At 35.2% G+C, this 12,375-nt stretch overlaps 1 long non-coding RNA gene across 4 annotated transcripts in view; it reads left to right on the forward strand.

The window, feature by feature from the left end:
* The window catches only part of LOC144313406 (uncharacterized), a 58,415-nt gene that overhangs the window by 10,263 nt on the left and 35,777 nt on the right, over positions 1–12,375 (forward strand). The gene's annotated exons all lie outside the window — the stretch shown is intronic.

Below are 12,375 nucleotides of genomic sequence, written 5' to 3' on the forward strand. Positions count from 1 at the left end.
TGGTCAAATAATACTACATAGCAGAAAACATAAGCACATTAGTAGAGTTAACCTTGCTGAACATAATTAGAAACTGTTACTATTACAAGCCCCAATACTGATATGAAAATTAACTTAATTTTTGTTCAAAGATTCCTAGTTCTAAGGAAATCCATGACATATTAGTTTACAAGGTCCTATACATAACATTTAAATAAATGCACAAATTAGCCTGTGTATTAGCAATAGAATATGATAACACTACCATTTAGTACCAGAATATTTATTTTCATTTATTCTCCTTAGAAAAGGCAGTAGGTAGTCAGTCTTATCCATCTATAGATTTCAAGCTATGTCTAACCATAGCTACACAACCTAAATGATCTGGATATATGCTGACTATTTGATCATAGACTTATAAGTGAACTAATTCATTGACATAAATTCTGACAAGAGTTTCAAGATTTTCACAAGGTAAAAAAGAGTAAGTTTGAAATAATATAAAAATTAAGATCAGGAAATATTAGGTTAAATAATATTAACCTTCCAATATCTAACCATTTTCTACCTATGAACTAGTCAATTTTATGCACTTCAAATGAACCTACTGCCTACAATATGCCACTTCCTCTACCTCTCCTGGGCAAATATAGGAATTGTGATATTGTTCTTGCTGAGCCAAGAATGCTCAACTCTGTGCTCAAAGTATCCAGTATAAAAAAAAAGTATCCAATATCAACCAATCACTATCAAAAGAGGAGACCAGTGTTATCCAACATACCAGATATAGATATACTGTTCTTGCAAGATTTATTAATTTATTTACTTGTTCAGCGATTGCTTTTTGAGTGTCTACTCTATCAATGGAACTGAGTAAAGATGTAGAGAAATACACAAGAATATAAACGGGGGGACTTATAAGATACTTTGATATATACAAGAAAATTTATATGTGAAAATCAGATAATAAGCATACAATGTCACTGGGAAAAATAAAGGGATATTTGGGCTTTGGGACAATAAAGAAGAAGGAATAATCCCGTGGGCTAGACTACTGTGGAAGCCTTTATTGGCAGTTGAGTCTTTTAATTGATAGGATTTTAACAGATGGATGAAAAATGAATAGCATACCAGCTGGAATGAGCCATGCCATCAAGTGAGATCATCCATGATATATTTGGAGGAAGCCAGGCTGTTGGAGAAGACAGGCCTGTAAGTATGAATGAGGTAGAAATTTCACCAAGGGAGAATGAGGAGTAACATTGGAAAAGAAAGCTGAAATTAAAGTAGAGGAAGAGATCTGATGAATATTCTGTAGTATTCTCCAAATAATCATGTGTTATTCAGGGGCATGACAGAAAAAAACTGTTCTAGAAAAATTAGTCTAGCATCCACATTTAGGGTGGGTTACAAGCAGAGACTATCAGAAGCCAGCTAAGAGATGCCTTCTTTGTTTTAACAAAAGAGGTAACTAAAATATGTGTCCTAAATGGCACCCAAAAAAATGTCAAAGGAGATTACTTACAAAGTGAAATAAAAGAATGAGGACATGTGCCATGAATCTGGATTTGTTTCACTAGACACTCAGCATTCCACAGTGTTAAAGCACTTCAGCACTTCATTTATTCAGCAAATATTTAACAAGCACTGTGTTCAACATTTCTAGGCTCTAGGGATGCAAAGGTAGAACTAGGCAGACACTATCTGTTGTCTCAGATAGGTACATTCTAGTGAGAGAGCTAAAGAAGGAGAAAAAAATAAAGTATGATTGTAACCTGTGGTTAAGGAAAGAAATAACTTGGGTGAAATGATAGAAAATGACAGAGGCAACCTCTTCATGGAACAGGTAAGAAAGAGTTTGCTAAAGCTGACTGTAAAGCTAAAACCTACAAGAATCATTAGTCTTCATTCTATAATAGCAAGTATGCTGTGACTGTGTATTTCAAAGGCAACATCATTTTCCTTCCTTGTCCTTTTCCTCTTCTAACTATATGTCAAAGATTGATTCGGCCTACAGGTTGTTACTCTTTCCAACTAATGATGAACCAAAATAGCTAGGGGACACCAAGTACAGGTGAGGAAGTCATTAACTTACTAGCAGAGAATCAACACGGAGATGGTAATTGTTGCCCTAAATCCAAACCTCAGTAGTAAATATTTATTGGCAAGAAGGCATCTTTTCACTCCTGAAGGTTCTATTACCATACAGCTATTCAAGGCTGAAAGCCATTTTTTACATCTATCTAACAAAGCCTAGATAGAGTATATTGTTATACATTTCCAGGGAATTCAAACATCTGGCTCAACTAGCAAAAAGGAAACTCTTTTGTTTTGTTCACTAAATTTCTAACTGACCCAAGGCCTTTAAGGACTCTGTTTTTCTATGTTTCTTATCTCTTAAGGCTTCTGATATCTATTCAAGTCTCAACCTCTGGCCAATAGCCCTGATGACAACTGTAGGAATTCCCATAGTTGCTTCCTTTCCAGCACTGAACTTTGTCTAACAATATTGCAAATACCTTATGCAATATACATGAATGTGTGCCTAATCCTACTATCTAGACTATAAACTCCTTGAAGATGTGTTTTATTTATCTTATGTCCTTTGTAGCCCTTTTCGTGTTCACAGTAAATACATGAAGAGTGGGAGGAGGGGGAAGTAGTTGATAAATGAATAACCCTTAAGATGCCAGAGATAGAAGAACCCTTAAATATCTTTTACTAGCAAAAGCAAAGCAGATGTTTCCTACATCTATGGCTCCTAAATTTGTTTGTATATTAGAATTACCTATTACCTTATTCAAAATGAAAATTCCTGGGGCACCTGGATGGCTAAATAGGTTGAGCACCCAGCTCTTGATTTTGGCTGGGGTTGTGATCTCAAGGTCATGAGATCAGGCTCTGTGCTTACAGGGAGATTGCTTGAGATTCTCTCCATCTCCCTCTGCGCCTTCCACCAACCCCCGCTTGCATACAGTCTCTCACTCTTTCTCTAAATAAATAAATCTCTAAAAAAAAAATTTTTTTTAAGGCAATTTCCTGTGCCTCACTTTTCCAGTTCACCATCACCTAAGAATTTGAGCTGCTATGGATTAGGCTTAAGGAATTTGTTTGGTAGTCCTCCTTGGTATTTTCAATATGTAGTAGGTTTAAAATCTACTGATCTAGTAATCAATTTTTTAAAAGAGAGGACATGATGGGAACAAAAATTACAGCATAGGGAATACAGTCAACATATTCTAATTGCATTGCATGGTGACAGATAATAGCTACACTTCTGGTGAGCACAATGTAACACATGGATATGTTGAATCACTGTGTGAACACCTGAAACTAATTTGACAACATGTGTGAACTGTACTCAAAAAAGAGTTTAAATAAAAATAGAGTACCAATGGAATGCAGCCCTACTGTGAACAAATTTAGGAGTTTACAAAGAACCATACTCCACATGTTGTTGTCTGTGACATTTTTTCCCCCAGTATCATCTGTGACATTTTTTAAATACTTACAAAGACCAGGTCTAAATAACTGGGAGAAAATGAATCTGAATTTAAGTTTAGCTTTCTAAATCATTTGCAAAGTCAACATTTTCATCCAATGAATTTTATTTTGATAATGGACTCTCAATGTCAAATTAAAATTTTAGAACGAAGTTTCTGCTTCTTCCAATATGCTACATTAGGTATTCTGAAGGCTTTGTGCATGACAGAATAACTACAACTGGATAAAATCTAATTTTTATTGCACAGCTGGGGTTTTAGAAATTAAGAAAAATTACAAGTAAGGAGTAAACCGTGTGCTGGTATCAGAATGCTGAGCGGTAACTACATCCCAAAGACATGGGCTACACTGAGGACAAGAATCTATCTCAGAACTGTGATGTAGAATCTAAGCTTTGTCCCAGACGCAAGGTAGAGAAATTGAATCTGAGACACATATTGACTCACTTGGACTGGGAATAAAATCATTGCCCAATAGCACACCCTGACTTTCAGGAGAATAAAAAAATAATTTCCTCCTTGAGAAAGAAACTCTCAATTTAGACTCCCAACTTTGCCCCAGATTAATGATGACCAAATATGGTTTACAATAAAAAAAAAAATCAACCAACACATAAGGAAATAAACCACTAGAAGAAACAACAGAAAACAGACCACCATCAACTTCACATGCCAGAATCAAAATATAAAATCACTGTATGCAAAATGTCTACAGACATAAATATTGAACATCAAAAAACAAGTATGAAGAATACTTTTGAAAAAGAATGAAAAATATTATTTGAAATGACATTTAGAATGCTCTTACAGCAGATTAGAAATGGGATGGAAGAAGGAAAATACCACAAGATCGAACTAAATAACCAGCTAAAATTACAATACAGAAAGAAAAAGAAATAGAAACTATGGTGGAGAACTTAGAAGATATTCAGGATAGAGTGAGAAGGTTTAAAACATATCTAATGAGAACCCCAAAGAAAAGAATAAAAAAAATGATACCAAAAAAATGAGGAGGTAAGAGATGATGCTGCCATATCTGCTAATGGGTGCTCAGTAATTTGGAGTAGCCTTCCCACTGAAGACAATTTTTAAAAATTAATAAAGTATGTTTAAGAAGAACTTCCAAATAATATCCAGGAGTTAACCAGAGATCAAGTGATTACTGAAATGAGATTCAATAGAAGTCAGGCATCTAAGGGCACCTTGATGGGGTCCTGGGATTGAGTCCAGGATCAGGCTCCCTACAAGGGAGCCTGCTTCTCCCTCTGCCTATGTCTCTGCTTCTCTCTGTGTGTCTCTCTTGAATAAATAAATAATTTTTTTTTTAATTTAAGAAAAAGACTCCAGGCATCTAGACAAGTGAGTCCAGTAATGAGGTCCACTTTTATACTGTGAAAGTTTGCAGATCCACCAAGATATCTGAGAGACTGACCTTGGCTCTCTAACTTTGGGTTCCCTTGAGGCAAACCACACAAATAGCAAATCATAAAAGAGAGAAAGATAAGAAAAGATGAGAAAAAAATCTTCAGAAAAACAAACACAAAACAAAAAATAAATTGCCAATAAATATGTAACTATCAGTAACTAGCTTGTAAGTGGAATAAACACTCCAATCAAATGACATAGAGTGACAATGGATTAAAAAAAAAACAAGACCCATCTACATGCTGCCTACCAGAGACTCATTTTAGACCTAAAGACACCTACAGATTAAAAGTGAGAGGATAGAGAAACATTTACCTGCAAATTGATGTTAAAAGAAAGCCAGAGTACCAATCATTATAGGAGACAAACTAGGCTTTAAAACCAAGACTGTAATAAGAGACAAAGAAGAGCACCATATAATAATCAAGGGAAGACTCCAGCAAGAAGGTATGCCAATTGTAAATATTTATGCCCCCAACGTGGAAGTCCCCAAATGCATAAAACAATTAATAACAAACATAAAGGAACTAACAAATAATAATACAGTAATAGTAGGGGACTTTCACATTCCATTTACATCTATGGACAGATTATCTAAACACCAAATCAACAAGGAAACAATGGCTTTGAGTGACACACTGGACCAGATGGATTTAGCAGATATATTCACACAACATTCCAACCTAAAACAACCAAATATACATTATTTTCAAGTGCTTATAGAACATTCTCCAGAACAGATTACATATTAGGCCACAAAACAAGCCTGAACAAATTTTAAAAATCAGTCCTATGGTGCATCTTTTATGACCACAACACTATGAAACTAGAAGTCAACTACAAGAAAAAATCCAGAAAGAACACAAATACATGGAGGTTAAATAACATGCCACTAAACAATGAATGGGTCAACCAAGAAATAAAAGAATAAAAATATACATGGAAATAAGTGAAAATGAAAACACGTGGTCCAAAAGCCAAAGCTGTTCTGAGTAGGAAGATTATAGCAATATAGGTCTACTTCAAGAATCAAAAACATTTTTCAAATAAATAACCTAAACTTATGCCTAACCTCCTCAAAGGAGCTAGAAAAAGAACAGCAAATAAAACCCAAAACCAGGAGAAGGAAGGAAATAATAAAGGTAAGAGCAGAAATAAATGATATAAAAATAAAAAATATCATAGAACAGATCAGTGAAACTGGGAACTGGTCTCTGAAGAAAAAAAAAATCACTATATTAATCATCTCTAGCCAGACTTAAGGGGGGAAAAAAAGTCTTAATTACACAGAGCTGATCATTACCAGTGGGGAGGTCGGCAGGGGTGGGTTAAATAGGTGATGGGGATTAAGGAGTGCTGTTGTTCTTACTAAAATGTCTATACTATCCAAAACAATCTACACACTCAATGCAATATGTATCAAAATACCATCCGTATTTTTTCACAGAACCAGTACAAACAATCCTAAAATTTGTATGAAACTACAAAAGACCTCAAAATACCATAGCAACCTTGAAAAAAGAAAGCTATTCAAATAAACAAAAAAAATACTTGAAAAATATAAATATCACTTTTAATTTACTGGGCATACATAAAAGCTTGCACTCAAAAATTTGAGAATACACATTGTTCTCAAGAACACCTAAGAGATCTGTAAAATATAGGTCATAAAATACAAACTAAAGGTAAATCTCTACAAATCTCAAAGAAGGGATATCAAATTCAATGTGGCCAAGTGCAATTAAATTAGAAATCAAGAGCAAAAAAATATAAACAAAAAAACACATTTTTAACTTTTTAAACACACTTCCAACTAATGCATGAATCCAAAGAATAAAGAGTAATAACCATTAGAATATACTTAGAACTGAATTGTAACCAATAAAGGATAGACTAAAACCACTAATTTATGTGAATCTGGTACATGGCAGAAAAAAATCTGTGTCCTTATATTAGAAAAGAAGGATGACAAAAAATGAGTGTATTATATGTTCTATGTAAGGAAGCAAGAAAAGTAACACCAAAATTAACTCAAAATTGTAAGGATAAGACCTCCTAGGGCAAAAGAAACAAAAGAAAAAGAAACTCTTGAGACTACATCAAAATAAAAAGCTTTCACACAATGAAGAAAACCATCAACAAAATAAAAATGCTACCTACTGAGTAGGAGAATATATTTGAAAATGATATATCCATTAAGGGGTTCATACACAAAATATACAAAGAACTTACACAGCCCAATATAAAAAAAAAGTCTAATTAAAAAATGGGCAGATGACCTGAATAGACATTTTTCTGAAGATGAATACAATGGTGAACACACAGAAAGATGCTCAACAGCACTCAGCATGAGAGAAATGCAAAACAAAACCACAATGAATTATTCCCTTAAACTTGTCAAAATGTCTAAAATCAAAGACAAGATAATAACTAGTGTTGGCAAGAATGTGGAGAAAAGGGAACCCTCAAACACTGTTGGAGGAATATAAATCAGTACAGCCACTGTGGAAAATAGTATGAAATTTCCTCAAAAAATTAAAAACCAAAATAACCTATGATCTAGGAATTCCACTATTCAGTATTTATTTGAATAAACTGAAAACACTAATTCAGAAAGATATATGCACCCCTATGTTTACTGTGGCATTATATACCACAGCCAACCTATGGAAGCAATCTAAGTTTCCATCAATAGATAATTGAACAAAAAAGGTGAGGCATACGTAAGTGGAATATTACACAACCATTAAAAAGGATGAGATCTGCAATTTTCAACAACGTGGATGGACCTGGAGGGTATTATGTTTAGTGAACTAAATCAGGTAGAGAAAGACAAATATTGCATGATTCCACTTTTATGTAGAATCTTTTAAAAAGTGAAAAACAAAAGTAAAGTCGGAGCTACAAATACAGACAACACAGCAACAATGGTTGCCAGATGGGAGGAGTTGGGGAGATGGGCAAAATAAAAGAAAGGGTATTAAAAGATACAAACTTCTCATTACAAACTAAGTCATGAGGATGAAAAGTAAAGCATAGGGAAGATAGTCAATAATGTTCTAATAATGTGGTAAATACACAGTGATGATCACTTAATGTATAAAATTGTTAAATCACTATATGTTGTACATTTGAAACTAATTTAACATTATATCAACTATTTGCAATTTTAAAAATCCAAAATATACATGTTACTTAAAATAGGAGAATTAATAAAATAGCTAGATATAAGATTAATATACAAAATCTATTTTATTTCTGTGGATCAGCAATCAAAGCTTCTAACTACCTTTTTTTTAAAAAAACTAAATTTTATAAAAATTTCAATTTTCCACAAATTTATTTATATATTCAGTACAGTTTCCATGGAATCTGAAGTTCTTTGAGATCAGGCAAGACTTCGCTTGAGAAAGAACAAGGTAGCTAGTGGGGAATATGGATAAGCAAGAAAAATCAACTCTGCAATTAGATATTAAGACCTCCTAAATTAAAGCCATAGTAACTGAAACAAAGTGGCACAGGCACAATTTATTGACCAAGAAAACACTCTATAGAGCCAAAATATAGATCTATGTATCTGAAAAAGTCTGATAGGTTATAGACATGGCATTGTAGGTCATTATGGAAAGGAAGGGCTATTCATTAAATAGTGCTGGATAAATGGTTCGGTATAGGAGAGGAAAACATGAAACTGTATTCCTCACTTCATACACAAAAACAAATTCCAAAATGAACTAAAGTCTTGATGTAAAAGGCAAAATTTTAAGCTTCTAGAAGATATACACAATGTATTTACAAAGTCAAAGTGAAAAATTATTTCAAAATCAATACCCTAAAAGCACTAGTTATATAAGAAATATATAAACTTGGGTACATAAAAATTAACAAATTTTCTTCACCAAAAGACAGCTGAAGAGAATGTGAAAAAATCAAACTACAACTGAGAAAAGGTGTTTGCAACAAAAATCGTGAGTTATTTTATCTAAATAGCTTCTACAAATCAATGATAAAAAAAATAAACAATACAATGGAGAAATGAGCACGACTTAGTAACTGGCATTCCATAAAAGAAGAAAGAAAATGTCGTATGATTATACAACAATAATCAACCTCATTAGTAATCAAGAAGTGCATAAAAATGTGACATTTTATACCCACAAGATGAGCAAAGGTTGATAATATTGACTAAATCAAGTGTTGACAAGTGCTTAATTATCTCTTAAACACTGCTGACAACAGTATAAATTGGTACAACTGCTTTTGAAATATAATCTGGCAATACTTTTAAAGATTAACTTTTTAATGTATTCTATGATTAGCAATTATACCACCAGTCATATTCAAAAGAAAGTCTTGCCCACATGCATCACAAAGCATGTACAAAGACAGTCACAGCAGCATTGTTTTTAACAGCAATTATCTGCATCCAACTCAAATGAGCACTGCCAAAAAAAAAGAATAAATTATTTGCTATATATTTGTACAATTATTATACACCAGTACGAATGAATAAACTCTAGCTGTACACATTATCATGGATAAACCATAAAAACAAAGTGACAAATTTAAAAATGAGTCACAGAGGGCATGAGGTGATGTGATGAGCACTGGGTGTTATATGCAACTGATGAACACTACATATCAGAAATTATGTACTTACTACATGTTGGCTAAATGAATTTGGAATATTTTTAAATCACAAATAAATAAATGAGTCACAGATCACATACCATATGTGATACCTTTTAAAATAATAATAATAATACTTAGCCTTCCTCAAAGATGGAAAAACGATCATAAAAAAAGTCCTGGGGGTCCCAGGTGGCTTAGTCGGTTAAGCATCTGCCTTCAGCTCAGGTCATGATCCCAGGGTTCAGGGATCAAGCCCCACACTGGGCTCCCTGCTCAGCGGGGAGTCTGCTTCTCCCTCTCCCTGTGCCCCTCCCCCTGCTTGTGCATGCACGCTCTCATAAATAAAATCTTTAAAAAGTCCCAACAAACACCCAAAGTCTTTTGTTTCTCTAATCAGAATTACTGGAATCGACTGTGTACAGAAAACCTAACGTAAGTAACTGTAATTCTCTTGGTTGGTTAAGCAAACCTTTAGAGTGAGCTAATTAGTGCACTGAAGGAAAAACATTCTGAATAACACTGTCAGTCTCTGGCACTGGAAGGAAATGTAACCTATGGTTACTCAAAATGAATACTTTGGAGTTACTATCAAGACCATATACAGATTACAAAATTAAAAGGACTACCAAAGTCTTGACTTCCCCATCTTCCAAACAACTCAGTAAAACTTCAAGCAAAATGTGTCCAGAACCACCCACCACTCATCACTGCCAACACAACCTTCCCAGGTCACACCACTACCTTTTCTCAATTGCATCCTAAGAATAGCCCAGTAACTACTGTCCTTAGGTCAACCCTGAACCACCTCTCCCCCATTCTAAGGCTCTTCTCAAAGTAACAGTGACAGTGGTCATTTGAGAACAGTTTATACCAAATCAATTCTCTTAGCAGCCCTCCTTTCCCCTACCACTGGCTGTTCATCTCACATAGTTAAACTCTGTCTTGCAGAGGTGGGGCCCCCAGGCCACCTCTTGGACTTCATCTTCTAACACTCTTCCAGCCACACTGGCCCTTTTGCAATTCCCTGTATTTGCAAAGCAGGCGCCTTCATGCCTATTTTTAAAGAGCTAATTAAATAAACATGGGTCCTAGATGAGCAAATGACAAAAATGCGCCCTGATCTAATGTTTAGGATTCCTCCAATTCTGTGTACCCTTGATGCAATAAAACCAACCATCAACCCTGATACAGAAAAGGTGGCATTTTCCTTTTGATAAATTCTTGGATATATTTTACACACGACTTGGAAGCCATTTGCACATGGTACGTTATACAGAAGTGTCTAATTACCACAAATATATTGTCTCTATAAGGTCATCAGGCAATCGGCAGAAGTTCTACTGAGCACACGAGTATCATCCTCTCATGTCTCACTCATAACCTACCCATACTTATACCACCACCACCCATGAAGAGGTGTGTTTTCTTTATTAAATATTCTTCCTCAGGAACTATGAAGTATTTTCAAGAAATGTATTCTTAATGAGATTTTGAATGATCACCTCAACTTGGAGAAATAACCTCTTTATCACAGCCAGCTCCTCCTGTTCTTTCAGGAAGACCTATGATCTCTGGCTATTAACTGAGCATTTTATGGGCAGAAAATGGAAATGGAAGACAGGAGAACCATAATTTAAGTCATGATCTGGCTTCTCAATTAAAGTGATATTAAAAAGCAGTAAAATCTTCTACCTCAGCCCACAGGTACAAAGGTTGCGGAATGATTAGAATTCCTTCCCAGAAAGTAAGATAAAGGATGCTTTAGCCCAGCACTGCTTGTAGCACATATAGAAAGCCAAGAGAAAAATCAGAAAATGAATAAGAAAGGCGGCTTGAAATTTTGCTTTGCCTATGTTGGCTGGAATTTATCCCTGGTCTCCGAGGAGTAAAAATCAGTGAGCTCAAATCTAATCTACTACAACTGCTGGGTCAGCCAGGCCTTGACGGCCTTGGCTCCAAGTGGCTGGTCACACAGACGGTGGAGTTCAGGAGTGGCTCCTGACACCTGCTCCCTTGGCCCAGGAGCTCTGAGAGAACAGGACTGTGGTTGGGCTCGAGGTCTGTCAAGTATCAAGAAGAGATTCTACAGCACAAAGGTGACACTTTGTGAGGGGAGGGGTGTGAGTATTCTGATGTGCCTATCTATATTTGTCTGCTAGCCCAGAGGCAAGTGCCTTCAACTGCTTTTTACTTTCAAGAGCCATCTTGACATTTCATCATTACTTGGGTTTTTTTTTTCTTAAGGACAAATGAGGAGTGCTGGATCCTGACTGGTGATGTGAAAATTGTGCCTGCCTCTAGGAATGCAGAAGCAAAGAGAGCCACTCAACGGGCAAGCCTGGGACAGGCACATATAGACACCAACTCTGTGATGATGTTAATTACAATAATTACAAACAAGGGAACTTAATATGCGCCAGGTGCTTTGCCCAATTCTTTATAGTAATCAGCTAAATTCAATCCTCATAAAAGTGTTATGGGATAAATACTGCCATATTATATTAGCATCCCCATTTATTAGATGAGGAAGCCAAGGCATAGAGTGGTTACTGAGTTCTATACTGCCTACTCAAGAGGATTATAGTCATCTTGCTTCCCCTTTAAAAATGGCTCTTTTATAATGCTTTTCAAAATTATGACATTAAAAAGAAACCTTTATTTTTTTAAGATTTTATTTATTTATTCATGAGACACAAAAAGAAAGAGGCAGAGGGAGAAGCAGGCTCCCTGCAGGGTGCCCAATGTGGGACTCGATCCCAGGACCCTGGGATCACACCCTGAGCCAAAGGTAGGCATGCTTAACCATGGAGCCACCCAGGCCTCCCTAAAGAAAAAA

The sequence above is a fragment of the Canis aureus genome, chromosome 5, assembly GCF_053574225.1.
Source record: "Canis aureus isolate CA01 chromosome 5, VMU_Caureus_v.1.0, whole genome shotgun sequence".
NCBI classification, from domain to species: domain Eukaryota; kingdom Metazoa; phylum Chordata; class Mammalia; order Carnivora; family Canidae; genus Canis; species Canis aureus.